This window comes from Neomonachus schauinslandi, chromosome 1 (genome assembly GCF_002201575.2).
Source record: "Neomonachus schauinslandi chromosome 1, ASM220157v2, whole genome shotgun sequence".
NCBI classification, from domain to species: domain Eukaryota; kingdom Metazoa; phylum Chordata; class Mammalia; order Carnivora; family Phocidae; genus Neomonachus; species Neomonachus schauinslandi.
In genome coordinates this window covers 136,259,031-136,277,594 of record NC_058403.1, presented here as the reverse complement: position 1 = coordinate 136,277,594, position 18,564 = coordinate 136,259,031, and positions in this window count along the sequence as shown.

Sequence of the window (18,564 nt, the reverse complement as noted above, 5' to 3'; positions counted from 1 at the left end):
TCTTTACTTCCCCCCTCTGTGTCCTCCCCCTTTGCTTTTTGCCCCCTGTCACCGCCCTCTCCTTCCATCAGTGTGAAGAGGAAACCCCCTGAAGTGTCTGAGACAAACAAGCAACACGGCCCCCCGCCACCCCATTTTCTTCCTTCAAGGTTCTTTGCACTAACTTTTAAAACTGAAATTTTCACAGAAAATTGTTTTGGGGGGTTCAGGAACATAAATGTTAATTCTCAGCCCCCAAGCAAACATTTCAACCAAAGATCCTTACCTTTTTGAAAAAGTGTAAAGTAAATTTCTGTAGCAAAGAAAGACCTAGTATTTTCCTGAGCCTTCTTGCAAACAGAGGCCCCTTAGACAATATTTACATCTACGTGTGGGTGAGCTGAGACTGTGCTTGGGGCAGTTGGAATAAGAGAGGCATTGATAGATTCCAGTAAGGCTGGCGGATATTGAAGAGTAAGTATGGTGTAACTCGGAGAGGGAGCACTGGGTTTGTGAAAAACGTCTAACATTTCTGAGCACTCGTGTGGACTAGGCACTGTGCTAACTGTTCTACAGATAGCGTCTTTTCACTTTACCTTCATAACCACCCCTCGGAGCAGACACTAGAGTTCCTCCTGAGTGACAGCTGGGGAAACCGAGGCCTGGAGGGGTAAGGCACCTAAAGTCTCCCAGCTAATCAGTCTTAGAGCCAGGATCTTCACACAGGCCTCAGACTCCGGGCCCTTGCTACTCCTGTGTGGTCTGTGGACCTGCAGCACTGGCGACCCGTGGGAGCTGCTTCCGATCTGCGTGGTAACAAGGGTGATGGGTGCACGCATTTTGGGCTGCGCTGTATTGCTAGGGATACTGCTGCCCGGAGCACGCGCATGCGTTCTCATTCTGACCCTCCTGGGACCTGATGTTTACCTTCCCGAGGCTCAGTTGCTCATCGATAAAATGAAGATGGGCTCAAGATCACCGTTGAGAATTCAAGGGACTTTAGCAGCACTTTCCAAAGGTCTCTAGAGGGCTTTTTGAAGTTTAAGTGGCACTACATAAATGGTGGCAATCATTAAAAACTAGTTTACAAAAAGTTACTTTTGGAATAATAATAGAGGTGATGCACACTCGGTATGGGAAATTTGGAAAATGAAGGAAAGCTAAAGGAAACACAAAAAATTCTCCCATAAATCTGCTATCCTGAGATAACCCCAAAAACATTTAGCTGTGTTTCTTTTCAGTGTTTTCTCTTCACGTATGTATGTGTATAAATATACTATTTTTTGCCAAATAGGGATCATTCTGTATGTATGCATTTGCATCCTGAATTTTTTTTTTCTCTTCACATTTACATGGGGGGCACCTTTAAAATTCTTTCAACCAGTGAAGACACAAGCTGCTTCCCAGGGCTCAGACTGGATCAGAAAGTTCTTTCCATCTAGTTTTGATTCCTTCCACTGCAAGGTATGAAGATCGGAACTGCCCTGTGCTGAAGTATTTCAGTGGTAGACCCCATGTGTTTGGAGAGAGAGCCTCCTGGGGGACTGAGGGCAGATGCAGGAGACCCTCAGGTTTCAGTGGCTTCGGGGCCCTGCAGAGGACCCACGTTTGTGCTGGGCCGTAGAATAACAGGTGGTCTTCCAACTGTGCAAGCTCCTTCACAGTTGGAATCGTGTGGTTTTTGTTTTGCTTTTGTTTTAAGTCTCTGTGCCCCAGAGCTCAGAACTATGCCTGGCACAGAGTAGGTATCCAGTAAATCTGCTGGATGAATGAACGGGTCAATTAATGAGTTAATGAGTGAACGAATACATGAATGAAGTGGAGAAGATGGGCAGCTGCCTACTGATAGAAATCAGACATCTCCTCCCACTCCTACCCTGGCCCCAAACAAACACGTCCTCTCAACGCTTCAGGTTCTACCATGAGATTATTTTTTTGCAGCAGTCTTCAGAGGGCATATTTTCTATACCAAGCATCCCTGGAAGGGCTACCTGTTTCATTTAACAGCCTTTGCAAATATGCTGATGCTGGGATTTTAGGGAAGAGTTTTCCTGCAGTGTGCCATAGTCAGTAATATTCTAGCTAATCCAGGTTGCTGAGCTGAGTTCTCTGTCCTTTTGAATATTCAAACATCGTGTCTTCATCAAGGCTATTTTCCCCAGGAGGGGAGGAAATTTTGCCTTTAAAAGCCCAAGGATTAGAGAGCAGAGAAGTCAATGGAATCTTCCCAGTGAAAGGTCTTTGGAGGTGACATTGTTTCCCTTGGCAAGAACAGACTAATCTGGAATGGGAAAGAGTGTGACTGCCACAACTCGGAGATTTCTCTTGGAAGGACTAGTAAAAAACTAAATGGGGCAGGGCAGAGGGCACACCTGACCAGAAGGTGACTCAGGACACACGGGTTTGCTCCAGGTCATGTCTTTTACGGAGAAATCTTTTCCCAGTCAGCTCTTCAGTTAACAAGCAAGAGGTAGCATTTCTCACCACCTTCACAGCTATGTCCTCGCTTCTCACCTGGATTCCTGCTGTGGCCTCCTGATTCCACCTGTGAGCTCTTTACCACTCTGAATCTACAAATCATAAGTTAGATAGGTCACTTCTCTGCTTAAGAGCCTCCAATGGCTTTTGAGCTCTGAGCAAAATCTAAACCTAAATAAATCTACAAGGTCCTATATGAGCTGACAATCCCAGCCACCTTTCTGATTTCATCCCATTACTTTTCCCCTTGAACAGGCTCCTAGCTGTTCCCTACATGTACCCCAGCACAGGGGCCTTAGTGGCTCAATCAGTTGAAGGGTTAAGTGTTTGATTCTTGATTTTGGCTCAGTTCCTAATCTCAGGGTCCTGGGATTGAGCCACACCTCAGTCAGGCTTCCTGCTCAGTAGGGAGTCTGAGGATTCTCTCCTTCTGTCCCCCCCTCCCCCCCCACCCAGAACCCTCTTCCCCATACCATTCCCACTCTCTCTAAAATAAATAAATAAATCTTTTAAAAAAATGTACCCAGCACACTTCTGCCCCGGGACATTTGCTCTTGCTGATCCATCTGCCAGAACAGATCCGCATGCTCCCACTTCCCCCCCCCACCCCCCCCCCCCACTTGCTTGCCTCCCTCCCCAACTCCTTTGTTTCTGCTAAAATGTCACCCTGTTCTCCCCCTGACTAGCCCATCTAAATTAGTTATACCCTCTCCTCACCAAAATAAACCCTCCCTCTCTTTCCACCCTCTAACCGTGCCTTAATTTTCTTCATAGCATCTCTCACCACATGATACTCTCTATATTTGTTTATTTATCTCCTTCCCAACTAGAATACAATCTCCATGAGAACAAACATGCTTGTTCAGTTTCATTCACTGCTGTTGTTGAGTACCTAGAACATAGCCTGGATCCTAATTTTTTTTTTTTTAGGTGAATATTGAATAAATCTTAAAGAACAACAATGGTATAATTTATTTTTCTTTTTTACAGTTTCATTACCACTTTTCCAATATAGTACCCCTCTGTATTATTTTTTATTACAGGGCTTTTCATTTTAAAGAAAAATCCAAACTCGGAATGACTAGGTAGTTGTAAATAGATTCTGAAGTGCAATAAAACATGTAATGATTTTTTTCATTTGCTCCACAAACAAGGGTATGTAATTGCCGGGATCTGATTCTGCCTCATGTGCTTTGAGTTTCTTGGTTTATTTTCAGGAGGGCCAAATATCATGTGTGTGTACGGGAGAACATCTGGCCTTGTTTTTTCAGGTTTAGACTGGACTTCGAGACAGGTTCTAGGATATAAAGGTTAAATGCCAGGGTTCAGAACATTCAGAGATTTGAGAGATGACTTTTCTTGACTTAAAAAAAAAATTGAGGGCGCCTGGGTGGCTCAGATGGTTGAGCGACTGCCTTCGGCTCAGGTCATGATCCTGGAGTCCTGGGATCGAGTCCCACATCGGGCTCCCTGCTCAGCGGGGAGTCTGCTTCTCCCTCTGACCCTCCCCCCTCTCATGTGCTCTCTCTCTCTCTCTCTCTCATTCTCTCTCTCAAATAAATAAAATCTTAAAAAAAAAATTGAAAATCCATTATTTCTTGTAAAATTCAACGTAATAGATATGCCATGTTTCAGTTTAGCTTACTTCAAAAAAAAAGCCTAACTTCAGTGACAATGCAACAACTTTGGCCTGACAATTTTCTTTACATCTTAATATTATTAAGTATGTAATATAATTTCATGAATGGCATCTGTCAAGTGACATGCCCAAGAAGAAGGAGGGAAGGCATTGCATGAGCTGCATGCATGCTGGTGGTTCTACCTCTGAAATGACACCTAGCTACTTCTGTCAAGCCCCTACATCAGTATTTGTCAAACTTCACTGAGCAGAAAAGAATCACCTGGGGAATCTTGTTGAAAGTGTAGAGATTCCCAGGCCCCACCTACAGGGATCCCGATTCATTACATTTGGAGAGGAGTGCAAAGCGGCCTTGTAAAGTCATTACTCTCCTCCTGAGAAATACTGCTAGATCATAAACCGTCTGCAGGCAAGAACCACACCCATTCAGAACACACAATATTGTACCCCATATAGCCGCCATGAAACAGGGAGATGGCTCCTCAAAGGTTTTGGCATTGAGACAATTCTTTCTCCTGGAATGTTCTAGGAACCAAGAAAGGAATCTCACCAGAAAGGAAGGCAGATAGGGGATTGAGGGCAAGCAAACACCCAAAGATATTTCACTTTAATAGAGACTGACCCGGAAGCACCCAACATTTCACAGACTTTCCTTTCCTTTTTTTTTTTTTTTTTGGTTATCAGCTTCAAGAGATGATTCTTTTTAATCTTATCAAGATAAGCTTTAGGATGATAGATTCATAATGACACCTCCTTTTAAATTTTGAGAATATCTTGGACTATCCAATCAATTATAATGACCCCTTTGGACCCATTACGGTTTTTTTACTGCTCATTTCTGGCATTAGAACAGTGATAGGAAGGTGAGTGTAACTCCTCCATCAAAGAAGTCTTGTGGCTGATTTTATAGGATCTAGGGGAGCCCTGTAATGCCAACCTGTATACCCCGAGACCTGTTATTGTCTGTGAAAATTATTCTGTTAATAGTTGTGACGGGGGTGGTATAATGTTTATGGTAGCTTTCCCCTCCCCATCATTAATCCTATCTTTTATTTTCACTGTTTAAAAAACTCTCAAATGCATTTTTGCATGCATAGACACTCATTGTTAAAAAGAATCAAGCAGGGGCACTTGGGTGGCTCAGTTGGTTAAGAGTCTGCCTTCAGCTCAGGTCATGATCTGGGGGTCCTGGGATGGAGCCTCCATGTCGGGCTCCCTGCTCAGAGGGGAGTCTGCTTCTCCCTCTCCTTTTGCCTGCTGCCCCTGCCGCTTGCGCTCGCTCTCTCTGTCAAATAAATAAATGCATAAAAATCTTTAAAAAAAAAAAAAAAGAAAAAGAAACAAATTAAACAGAAGTGCATCAGTGAAAAGAGAAGGTTCCACACCCAAAGGAGCCACGTTTCTAGGTTGGTGCCTATCATTCCAGGCCATTTTCTGTGCATTCAAAAAAACGTCCATTAGGGCCAGAAGGGGACTAGTGGTCCGCTTTGCTCGCCAGAGCTGTGGCCAAAACCATTCCATCTTCTTTCTCTCTCAAAGACCTAAATGACTTTGGAAGGTCTTGACAGCTCTCTCTACCCCTTGGCATCACTCCATGCTGCCATCAACCAGCTGCCTGCTTCCTGCACTTTATTCATTGAGGATTTAATCTCTCAGCTTACTGTCTTCCTCTCCATTTGACTCTTGTCCTCATTCTTGATAGTGGCAGCAAGTGCATCAGGGGTCTTTCAGTACCCCAACTTGTCAGTAATTTGTCGCCCCTCCCCACTATCTACCCCCCCACCCCCCTGCTTGCAGCTTTGACTTGGCAGCACCGTCACTGCTCCAAATGCTGGTTTCAAATCCCGTTTGTGGACCAGTGTCTCACGGCCTACCCCGCCTCCTCTCTCTCACGCCATGCTTCCTTTCCCTCTGTTGCTTCTGTCTTCTGCTTGAACATACTAAGCCCTCTCCCTCTGCCCAAGAAGGTTCTCTTACAGCCCCCCATTAGCTGAATTATTCTCATCCTTCAGTATCTCTTAAAAATGTCACCTCTTCCAAGAAACTTTCTCTTCGCCACTCTTTCATCCCCCACTTTATTCTTTCATGGATCTCATCACAATCTGTAATTGTCTGGTTATGTATTTGGTTATCACCTAGCACACCCACTAGAAGGTCACCTTCACTGTGGAATCCCCAGCCTCTATCCAGGACCCAACGTATAGACATTGGTCAACACATTTGCTGAACGAATGAAAGAAATGAGGTCACACTCGATGTATCCGTTCGTGACTTTTTTGGTTTGTACTACATACGTACAATTTAGAAATCTTTCCATGTCAGAACATGAGACTGGCCACTTTAAAAAAATGTGACAGCGTCGTACATGTATATCCTACTTGTATGTACCATGTGTACTTAATTGTGCCTGTATTGTAGGACATGTGGGTTTCCGTTCTTTTGTTTTTTACTGTTAAAAAGACGGAGGCAACCACCTTTCTTCTACATGTATCTCTGTGCATACATGCAAACATTTCTGTAGGTTGGATTACTTAAAGCAGAATTGCTAGGCCAGAGGCTAGGAGCATTTAAAATTGTCATAGGTGTGGGCGCCTGGGTGGCTCAGTTGGTTAAGCGACTGCCTTCGGCTCAGGTCATGATCCTGGAGTCCCTGGATCGAGTCCCGCATCGGGCTCCCTGCTCGGCAGGGAGTCTGCTTCTCCCTCTGACCCTCCTCCCTCTCATGCTCTCTGTATCTCATTCTCTCTGTCTCAAATAAATAAATAAAATCTTTAAAATTGTCATAGGTGTTGCCAAATTGCCTTCCAGAAAGAGCTTTGTCACCAACAGCATGTGAGTTCCTTCTTACGTGCATCTTCACCAAAAATGTATTTTATCAACCTTTTAAAATTTACCAATTTGATAAACAAAATTATATCTCATTTAATTTGTATTTCCTTAGTTAATAGTGAAACTGAGGGGTGCCTGAGTGGCTCAGTCAGTTAAGTGTCTGGCTTTGGCTCAGATCATGATCTCAGGATCCTAGGATCGAACCCCGGGTCGGGCTCTATGCTCAGCATGCTTTTCCCTCTGTCTCTCCTCCAGCTCATGCTCCTCTGTCTCTCTGTTAAGAACATATTAATCTTTTTAAAAAGATTTATTTATTTATTTGACAGGGAGAGAGAGAGCACAAGAAAGGGAAGTGGCAGGCAGAGGGAGAGTAAGAAGCAGGCTGCCCACTGAGCAAGGAGCCCAATGCGGGGCTCGATCCCAGGACCCTGGGATCATGACCTGAGCCGAAGGCAGACAGACGCTTAACCGACTGAGCCACCCAGGCGCCCCTCTTGTACTGATTTAGATGATTTTCTCCCAAGCTAGTGATTTTCCTCAAGTATCTGGTGATGTTTGTTTGTTTTTTGTTTGTTTGTTTGTTTATATTTGTAGATGTTGGTCTAGATTGAATAAGACACTCCTTGTACCCCTGGCAGCCAATGCATGTTCTGACAAGGTGAGTTCTCGCTCCAGTGACTATGAGAGGGCAGGAAGTAGTGCATGCAGCCAGGTGGCCTTTCCTTTCCAATGTCTTCTAGATATGGAGCTCCCTGTTCCTCATGGCAACAGAGCTTACCTGGGCCATTACCCAAGAAGTAGTGGGTCCAATTCCCCCTCAGGGAGTTTTACGCAGGGAACCTTCCTTTTTACAACCAGGGTCTGACAGGTTTTCCTGAGGGCAATATTCCAGAGTCAGCCTCTGACAAGCAAAGGCTAGTTTTGCTGCCTTTTAATAAATTGTCAAGTTGAGGGAGCCTGGGTGGCTCAGTTGGTTAAGCGACTGCCTTCGGCTCGGGTCATGTTCCCGGGGTCCTGGGATCGAGTCCCGCATCGGGCTCCCCGCTCTGCAGGGAGCCTGCTTCTCCCTCTCCCACTCCCCCTGCTTGTGTTCCCTCTCTCGCTGTGTCTCTCTGTCAAATAAATAATAAAAATAAAATCTTAGAAAAAAAAAATTGTCAAGTTGACTGCCCAGTGCTTAGTCCTTTCCCCAGCTCTTGCTGCCTCTTTTCTTGGGGGTTGTTCCATGATGCTTCTGGGAAATTTCACTTTTGGGGAAAACGCTTTCTTTGGGTTCTATAGGGCTGAGTCCAGTTTTGTGAGATTTTACTTTTCCTCTCACTTCAAAATCCCTTACTGCTCCCATCTGTTGGTGGCACACCGTCCAGCTCCCAGCACTGCACGGGCTCATGTGAGTGCTGTAATTTCTCTGCCACTTCAGTGGGGCTTAGGTAGAGAAGAGATAGAAACACATGCTTGGTCAGCCGTCATGAGCCAAAAGCCCCTAGGAGACGTTGAACTTTGCAAATGAACTATTTGTACTTAAAGTAGGATAGAGGACATTTAGAAGTACAGTGACAGCAGGTAGCTCCATAGCTCAGAGGTTAGAGCACTGGTCTTGGAGAAGTACAATTATGGAGAACAATACCACAGTGACGTTTCTCTAAGCTAAAATAAAAAAAAAAAGCCAGCTTCAGAATTAAAATGAAATGACTTAGTGGGAATTCCTTTCAGTACATTTCCAAAAGAGATGGGCCACCCAGACCCTTATGTATATTATAGTTTCCCTGCCTCACCACACGGGTTTGGGTTTCAAAGTCCCTGGAGGTGAAGACAGTGATGCCACTTGGATTAAAAATTGCACCCCACAGGGCACCTGGGTGGCTCAGTTGGTTAAGCGACTGCCTTCAGCTCAGGTCATGATCCCAGGGTCCTGGGATCGAGTCCCACATCGGGCTCCCTGCTCTGCGGGAAGCCTGCTTCTCCCTCTCCCCCTGCTTGTGTTCCCTCTCTCGCTGTGTCTCTCTCTGTCAAATAAATAAATAAAATCTTTTAAAAAAAAATTGCACCCCACAAATTGACAAGGAATTCCTGAGGTGTGACCTCCCTGAGGAGTAGAGGGGCTAATGGAGAAGCAGAAGGCAGGCACCTCTGAAGGACTTCTACCAGATTCTTGGCTCCCTGAGAGGCAGGGACGCAAGCAGATTCCTTCCTATGTGCACAGAATCTGCCTAGTGCCTGGCACCGAATAGATACACAAAACACCTCTCAAATTGGGCGGTTTCATTTATGACTGGGTTGCAGATTTGTGAGCAAAATAAATGTTGTTTTAGACCACTGTGTCTTATGGTCATTTTTATGCAGTAATAGATAACTAGCACAGACATACTGAGATTCTATTAGCTTAACAGTCACCGGGTAGAAAGCAAATCTCACAGGGAGGGGAGAGACTCCTGGCTCCAGAGGGAGGAATGTGGGGCTGTGCAGGAGGCAAGAACTGCTGAGCTGGGGTGTCTGGGTCTGTGGCAGTCAACTGGAGGAAGGAGGGTGCTAGGTGCGAGGGAAAGACTGACAAGGGGGAGCCCATTTTCAGCTCACAGACCCAAGGAAGCGGTGTTCACTTGCCCTGTGCAGAGATGTTCTGATCAATCCTTTGTATCAGAATAGCCAGTATCTATTAAGCTTTTTTTCTGTGCTAGCTACTCGATAGGCCTCCGTATCCATGATCTCTAATCCTTCCAGCCACTCTAGTAGTAGCTATTATTTTATTTCTTTTATTCCAATTATGGGGAAATTGAGGCTGGGAGACTTTAAGCAAGCTGCCAGAGGTCCTGGGAGTTGGAGGTGGCAAAGCCAGGATTCAAATGGGAGTCTGTTTAATAATGAAACCTCTAGGGCTCCTGGGTGGCTCAGTCGATTGAGCGTCTGCCTTCAGCTCGGGTCATGATCTCAGGGTCCTGGGCTTGAGTCCTGCATCGGGCTCCCTGCTTGGTGGGGAGTCTGCTTCTCCCTTTGTCCCTCTCCCCTGCTCGTGCTCTCTCTCTCTTGCAAAAGTAAATAAAATCTTAAAAAAAAAAAAAAATGAAACCTCTATTCGTTGCTGACCACTTTGACAAGTTACTAAATAGCTCTTGGCCTCAGTTTCCTCATTTGTAAAAGGGGAATAGTAATGGTTCGCATTCTGGAGAGAGGATGAAACAAAATAAGATGTGTTAGACCTAAGCTGTGTGTGATGACAGCCATTACCACATGTGGCTATAGAGTGAAACGTGGCCGGTCCGAATTGAGACATGCTAAGTGTAAAACACATACCAGGTTTCATAGAGCTCATGTTAAAAAAAAAAAAAAAAAGATTGCAAACTATCTCATCAGCTTTTTATATTGATTACATGTTGAAATGACAATGTGGTTTAAAAATGTTATTAAAATGAAGCTTACCTAGGGGTGCCTGGGTGGCTCAGTCCATTAAGTAGCTGCCTTCAGCTCAGGTCATGATCCCAGAGTCCCGGGGTTGAGCCCCACATCAGGCTCCTTGATGAGCGGGGAGCCTGCTTCTCCCCTGCCTGTCATTCCTCCTGCTTGTGCTTGCTCTCTGCCTCTCTCTCTCTTTGTGTGTCAAATAAATAAATAAAATCTTTAAAAAAAAAAAGAACTTTAAAAAAAAATGAAGCTTACCTGTTCCTTTTTTACTTTTTAAAATAGGACTGCTGAAAATATGTGTTCTTACATATGTGGTTTGCTTTATATTTCTACTGGACAGCTCTGAGTTAAACCCTTAGTGTGAGAACATTAAGAGGTGGCCGTTATTACTGAGAAGGCTCCGCTTAGCATGTCCCTTATCAGCATGTCCAGTATTTGTCACTCTATCATTTCTTTCTCTTCCTTGGTTTGGATACTTTTTCTATATGACCTCATTTATTTTTTTAAGATTTATTTATTTATTTGAGAGAGAGAGGAGGGGGAGGAGCAGAGGGAAAGGGAAAGAGAGAATCCCAAGCAGACTCCACGCTGAGCGTGGAGCCCAATGTGGGGGGCTCGATCCCACGACCCTGAGACCACAACCCAAGCCTAAACCAAGAGTCAGTTGCTTAACCAACCGAGCCACCCAAGGTGCCCCTCTATATGACCTCATCTAATCCACACAATAGCCATTCTGCAATTTTATGATTGTCAAAAAAATCCTCTTTCCCATATTTGCTGATATTCTTTCTCCTAGTCAGTCTCCCTGCAGTTAGTGGTGAAAGCATTCTGTGAAAAGGGCACATGGGCTTTTCTGCAAGAGCAATAAGGAGGGGTACCTGGCTGGCTCAGTTGGTAGAGTGTGTGACCCTTGATCCGGGGGTTGTGAGTTTGAGGCCCACACTGAGGGCAGAATTTACAAAATACAATACAATACAATAGCAATAAGGAAAGGGAAGCTGGGAAGACAGCTCTAGGCTCGAGAGGCAGGGAGCTGGAGAGGACAGTGCTAGAAAGAAAGAAGAAAGAAAAATGTCTAATTGCTGGGACCTGAGGACCAGGTAAAGGAGAGACAGCCTCTTTGCAGGAGGAAGGCCTGGGGACCTTTCAGCTAATCGTAATCTGAAGAGGGTCCGTGTCAGGACCTCCCAGGCAGCAAGCTGGCCTCTGAGTGGAAGGCTAGGGCTGCAAGCAGACCTGAGTCCTTCCTATAAATCCAGATGAGCTGTTGTGAAAAGCAGATGAAGCTAACTCCTGTTCTCATCAGGCTCATGGCTGCCACAAGATTGCAGGTAATGACCCGTGGGTTCACGATCAGGTCTACAGCGATATTAACGTAAAACAGAGATTTTTACATAAAATTGTTCTTCCCACAATCTGAGACTGTAATGTTCAGAAAACTATGAACACCATTATTCCTCCTAATTCTCAGTCTTACAAAATTGGATTCTTTTTGTTATGTGATAATAGGGGACGCTGCTCGGTTTATATGTTCAAGATACTGATTCTAATTCCCTGCCACTAGGAGAACAAAGTGGACTTTTCTAGAATGAATCATGCTTTAGAGAAAGGAATCACATGCTTTCCTTGGGAAATTTGCAACCTCACACTCAGTCCCAAAGGGACAAAGGATAATGATTTCATGTTGTCTGGCTACTCACCCCCTAGTGGTTCTGAAACATGGGTTTTCCTTTGAAAGGAAAGATGCCTTGTCCTTTCTAAAGGACATCACACGGCTCTCTGTGGCATGGTTCAGCCCTGGCATCCACCACAAAGACATTTGTGTGTCCTTTGGGGCTTTGTGCCAGGCATGCAGACTGTCCAAACTTTCTGCCCATCTGCCACATGGAGGGCAAAGCCCCGGCTTCTGCCAGCCTAAGGCAACAGGAACACTGCTCAAGAACAAAGACAGTCATTGCTCCTGTCTCAAGCAGCCCATGCACTGCCTAGGTATGAGCCTCAGGTCACCAAACGCCCTCTGGCTGCCTGACTCTGGGGATTTAGGTACAGTGGAGTGCGGTTAAAACAAGGTGTGGTCTGACGAGCATGACATGGGGCTGATGAGGAATGTCTTCTTTGCTGGGGTAGCCTTGACAGTGGTGGCAAATTCTGTAGGCTGAGCAGTGGGGCCTTTATAACAGTGACCGAGAAAGCTACCTCCTCCCTGCACCTCTTTGATCCCAAAGTTGAGGATTCCCGTGGGTGTCCCCAAATTGGGGAAGCCATTCATCTACAAGTTATGAGAGTTGGCTCTGGAGAGACTTGCAGTTCTAATCTTGGCTCTGTTAGTTACTTACTACCCGTGTAGCCTTTGGCAAGTTCCTTTTCTTTCTGCCCCCACAGAAGCCTATCCTAAGGGGAGGAGTCAGGGCAGTTGGTTATTTGAGAGGTACAGGGACAGGCCTGAGAAAGGGGAGGGCAGGCAGCTATCTTACTCCATTCAGGCTGCTATCACAGAATACTATTTACTGGGTGGCTTATGCACAACAGAAACTTATTTTTCACAGTTCTGGAGGCTGAGAAGTCCAAGATCAAGGTGCCTGAAGATTTAGGATCTGGTGAGAGCCTGCTCTTGGCTCACAGATAGCTGGCCATCTTCTTGTGTCCTCACGTGGCAGAAGGGGTGAAGAAGCTCTCTGGGGCACCTTTTTTTAAATTGAGGTATAATTGATACATAGCATTGTATTAGTTTTAGGTGTACAACAGAATGATTTGATATATGTATATATTGGGAAAGATGACCACAATAAGTTTAGTTAACATCCATCACCACATATAGTAACAAATTTTTTTTTGTTCTGGTGAGAATTCTCTAAGAGAGAAACTCTCTTAGCAACTCTCAAATATACAACAGAGTATTGTTAACTATGCTGTACACTATATCCCTAGGACTTATTTATCTTATAACTGGACATTTGTATCTAGGTCCTCTTTTATAAGGGCACTCATCCCATTCATGAGGGCTTCACCTTCATGATTTAATGCCTCCCAAAAGTCCCACCTCCAAATATCATCACACTGGGGATGAGATTTCATCATATACATTTTGGGGAAGGGACACAAACCTTTAGTCTACGGAAGCAGCCAATAAATGTGCATTTTTTTAAAAAAAGATTTTGAGAGAGAGAAAGAAAGAGCAAGAGCGGAGTGGGGGAGGAGAGAGGCGAGGGAGAGGGAGAAGCAGACTCTCTGCTGAGTAGGGAGCCCAAGTTCAGGCTTGATCCCAGGACCCTGAGATCAGGACCTGAGGTGAAGACAGACGCTTAACTGACTGAGCCACCCAGGAGCCCCAATAAAGGTACATCATTAAGCCAGCTACCACAGTGGGCAACTGAAGCACCAACCTTCAGGGTAACTCCAGAAAGTGGTATAGAGGGGCGCCTGGGTGGCTCAGTCAGTTAAGCGTCTGCCTTCGGCTCAGGTCATGATCCCAGGGTCCTGGGATGAGTCCCGCACTGGGCTCCTTGCTCAGGGGGGAGCCTGCCTCTCCCTCTGCCTGCAGCTCCCCCTGCTTGTCCTCTCTCTCTCTCTGACAAGTAAATAAATAAAATCTTTAAAAAAAAAAGGAAAAGAAAGAAAGTGGTGTAGAACACAGAGCTCATAATCATCCTGGCCAAGAGGCGAGGGAGCTGGGGTCCTTATACCCCACACACGTCAGGCACATGTGAAGAGCCTCCCAAGGCAGGGCAGTCAACTCTCAGGCATTTCTGGCCTGTCACATTCACGGGCAAAGTGGATTTTCATAGCCTAAAGGCTCCCAAAGGTACAAAGATACAGGGGCTAGCCTTTGGGAGCCAGTCTAGGGTGCACCAAAATGTTCAGGGGATCTGGGTAGAGCAATGGCAGCATTTGTTATACCCTCTAAGAATCATGTTTTATTTTGAAAGGTGAGTGTGATCATAGGTCTTATCTTGAGAGGATGGATGAAATAAAATGTTAGGTCCCTACTATAACGAGCATCTGGTAGCAGTGCTTATTAAATGCTGGCCATTTTTATTGGGGCTGCTCAGCTTAGCAGTTTTTGCCCTCAGATTCTATCTGCAGTTCTATAATTTCTTTTATTTCCTTGGGAGTCCCTGAGGCTTTGTACCTCAGCACAAACATGCAGGTCTAAGGGGAGGACCTTGTGCCTTGTCTTTGTTTGTCCCCAGTTTTAAGGATCTCACTGTGACCTTGTTGAATTGAGATGCAGCAAGTCAAAAATTCAAGGTAGTGACCAGCAAGGAGTAGCTTCTGCCTGGCACCCCTCTGCCTGCCCAGTGTCTGAGATGGGGGAGGCGCTGCTTACAGGCCAGTGGGGGCAGCCCCTTATTTATGTGCTGGGAAATCAAAGGGTAGAAAAGCTTCCTTGCTTCCCAACAACAGACTGCGTCACTGGTTGGGCCTCAGAGAACCTGCAAGGAGGTTTGGCCGGGGGAAGGAAAGAAGCAGGATATAGGTGGGCTTTACTTTGCTATGGGTATCACTAGTTTCTTCACCACACAGTCACAAAGCCTTGGCTTAAATATCAACTGTGTGTATGTTATATATATATGTGTGTATATATATATATATATATATATATAAAGTTACATTACATACATAAAAATTACATCATATATATAAAAATTGCATTACATACATATACATTTCACCATATGAAAGGGAACACAACATGCCTTAAAATTTCATATACACAATTATTTATATATAATTATTTCTGCATGGGATTTATGAGTAATTTTTTCTTTCACTGTGCTTATTCTACCTTTTCTATGGTAAACATGTAAATAGTACATAGTACTTAAATAGTACAAAATAATAACTGTTTTTAAAACTACATCATGGCCGGCAGACCTAGAAATGTAACCAGATATAAGCGGTTTTTTGTTTTGTTTTGTTTTAATTTGGAAAGCAATGACCTAAAACACCCATTGACTCCCCTTCTTGGACTGCCTTACTCATGTGTTTGTCAGGTATCTGGTGGCCTCATCTTTCCTAGAAAGAGGCACTGAAAACACGATCGGATCGGTGCACTTATTCCAAGCTACTGTGAAATTATTAGAAACCGAGCCTGTATTCTGTTAGGTGATTAAAAAACAAAAAAATTTTTTTGCAGGAAAATAGGTAATTTTAATAGTTAAATCAATCCAAAATTATGAAAATCAAGCAAATCATAGAATGGAAACTATCTTTTCAAATATCTGAGCCATAAACATGTGTTTTTTAATTGTTTGTTGTATTTTCTCATTTTTCTAGCACTCAAAATTAATAAAGTGACAGAGTGTGATAAATACTTGGAAGTTGCACAAGAAATATATTTTTGTCGGTATGCCTCTTTTCCCTTCCTTTTGACAATTCATGATGGGGACAATGAAGATTAGTCACATAAGGGAAAGTGAATCGGTGAAACCAAGTACATTCACTGTCATATAGCATAGTTTAACCATGCCCCCCGGGGTGGGTATTTACTTGTCAGTATTCTCTCAGTTCCTTTTAATTCCAGTTTTATCCCGACAATCCAAAGAGTCAGTCCACTAAAGATATTCAACTAAAAGAAAAAGCAATCATCATTTGAAAAGCACAAAATATTGAAACAGGTTTTGTAACAAAAATCTATGCATTAGCCTGTATATTATTTCAGTTCTCTGCAGTTGAATATTCTAGACTCATTAGCTCCACTGTTCGCAAGACAGTTTAACAACTGCTTGGTTTCCGTGGCCAAAATGATTATATTCTATCCTTGATTCTCATATGGCTCTCTCTTGTGTTCAGCTTACAAAATTGATAAAAGAAGTAGCTAATATAATGGACAGAATCAGTACTTCAGAATTTGGGGACTTTGGAACCTGTCATCCCCAAAAAGCAATGACCTCTTTGGGTAGGAAGTATCATAAATTATATATATATAGCTTTCTATCCTCCCTGGACTAAGTAGAGATTGAATGAATGAGTGACAAAAATAGCAGCTGACATCAAAAAATGATTTCATGAATTAGTTTTGTGAGACCTTAAAAACACCATATGCTATTATTAAATACAAAGAGAAAAATGGTAGTTGTTTTACAGTGGAGAAACCTGGCAGACACTACCTGAACCAAGTGATTAAAGTGGACATCATCAGTAATGGGACAAATTGATGTGATGCATCGAGAAGGACAGCATCACTTGTGGGCTATTCCTGCCAGAAATGCATAACCTGAATCACGAGGAAACATCAGACAGACCCAAACTGAGAGACAGTCTACAAAACAGCAGGCCTATACTCTACAAAAATGGCAATGTCAGGAAAGACCAAAAAGAAAAAAAGAGAAAAAGAAAAAGAAATTTAAAGGCTGAAAGATAGTTCCAGATTAAAGGAGAATAAAGAGACTTGACAACTAAATGCATTGTACAATCCTAGATCCTGAATTGAGAGGAAGATTGCTGTAAATGACATTGTTGGGAAATTGGCAAAAATTGAATGTGGACTGTAGCTTAGATAATAGTATTGCATTAACGTTAAATTTCCTCAATTTGATAATTTTACCAGAGTTATGTAAGATGTCTTTGTTCTTAGGGAATACATGCCAAAATATTTGGTTGGCGTAAATGGTTCAGAAAAAGAAAAAATATATATAAATGTGTGTGTGTGTGTATACATATATATATATTCCCATAAGCCCTAGTGCAGTTTTAAAAAATTGAGGTAAAATTCACATAACATGAAATTAACCATTTAAAAGTGCACAATTCAGGGGCATTTAATACATTCACAATGTTGTGTAACCACTACCTTTATCTAGTTCCAAAACATTTCACCAGCCCAAAAGAAAATCTCACACCCATTTTTTTTTTTAACTTTTTCTTTTTAATGTAAGCTCTATGCCCAATGTGGGCTTGAACTCACAACCCCAAGATCAAGAGTCTCATGCCCTACCAACTGAGCCAGCCAGGCACACTGAAAACCTCATACCCATTAAGCAGTTACTTCCCATTTCCATCCTCCCCCTGAGTCCCTGGCAACTGCCACTTTACTTTCTGTATCCATGGATTTACCTATTTTGGATATTTCATATAAATGGGATCATATACTCTATGGCCTTTTATGTCTGGCTTCTTTTATTTATCACAGTGTTTTTAAGGTTCATCCACACTGTAGCATGTATCAGAACTTTATTTTGGGGTGCCTGGGTGGCTCAATTGGTTAAGCGTCTGCCTTCGGCTCAGGTCATGATCCCGAGGTCCTGGGATCGAGTCCTGCATCAGGCTCCCTGCTCAGCGGGCAGTGTGCTTGCTTCTCCCTCTGCCTCTGCCCCTCCCTGCTGCTCGTGCCCTCTCTCTCTCAAATAAATAAATAAAATCTTAAAAAAAAATTCATTTCTTTTTATGGTTGAATAATATTCCATTATATGTATACACCACATTTTGCTTATCCATGTATCCATTGATGGATCTTTGGGTTGTTTCCCCCTTTTGGCTATTGTGAAGTCTTCGGTTCTGCTGGGCATATACCTAGGAGTGGAATTGCTAGTTCATATGGTAAAGTCATGTTTAACTTTCTAAGAAACTGCCAAATTGTTTTCCCAAGTGTCTACATCATGTTACTATTTGTACTGTTCTTTGAAATTATTTCAAAGTAAAAAGTTAAAAAAAAAAATGAGGCTGTGTACCCAGGCAGAAGAGAAAGGAAACATAAAATCACAAAAGTGGGAGAGTGGGGACAGATTCATCCAACAGGGTGGACCTGCCTGTGGACTGAGAACATTCAGGTGCCAGGCGGGAGCAGCATAAGGGGAGACGCGGGAGTGGAAATTTCTTTAAGGGATGACAAAGTTTGAAAGCGCTACCACAGCACTTCCATGACCAGAAACCCAGCCCCAGATGGAGAAAACCAGTGTGCCCGGACTTTCTCTTCTCTTTTGGGGCGTCATTAGCAGCTCTACGTGGGCACAACTGCTCTGAACACATGAGTGAGCATGCTTTTGGAACTTAGCTTTTATAAATGGGCATCCGTGGGAAACTGAAATATCCCTTACAGAACTCTGCCTAACTGCCATGTTACTGAGACCCTCATGTGTAAAAAGAGGATAATGCCCATCTCATGTGATTGTTCTGATAGTGAAAGAACACAAATGTGGCAAAAGTCTAGCAAAGGCTGTAAAGCACGGACAGACCCTCCCTGAGGATTAAGTCCTCTAAATTCAGTGCCCACCAGCCTTGCTAGTTACTCCTGCTGTTCA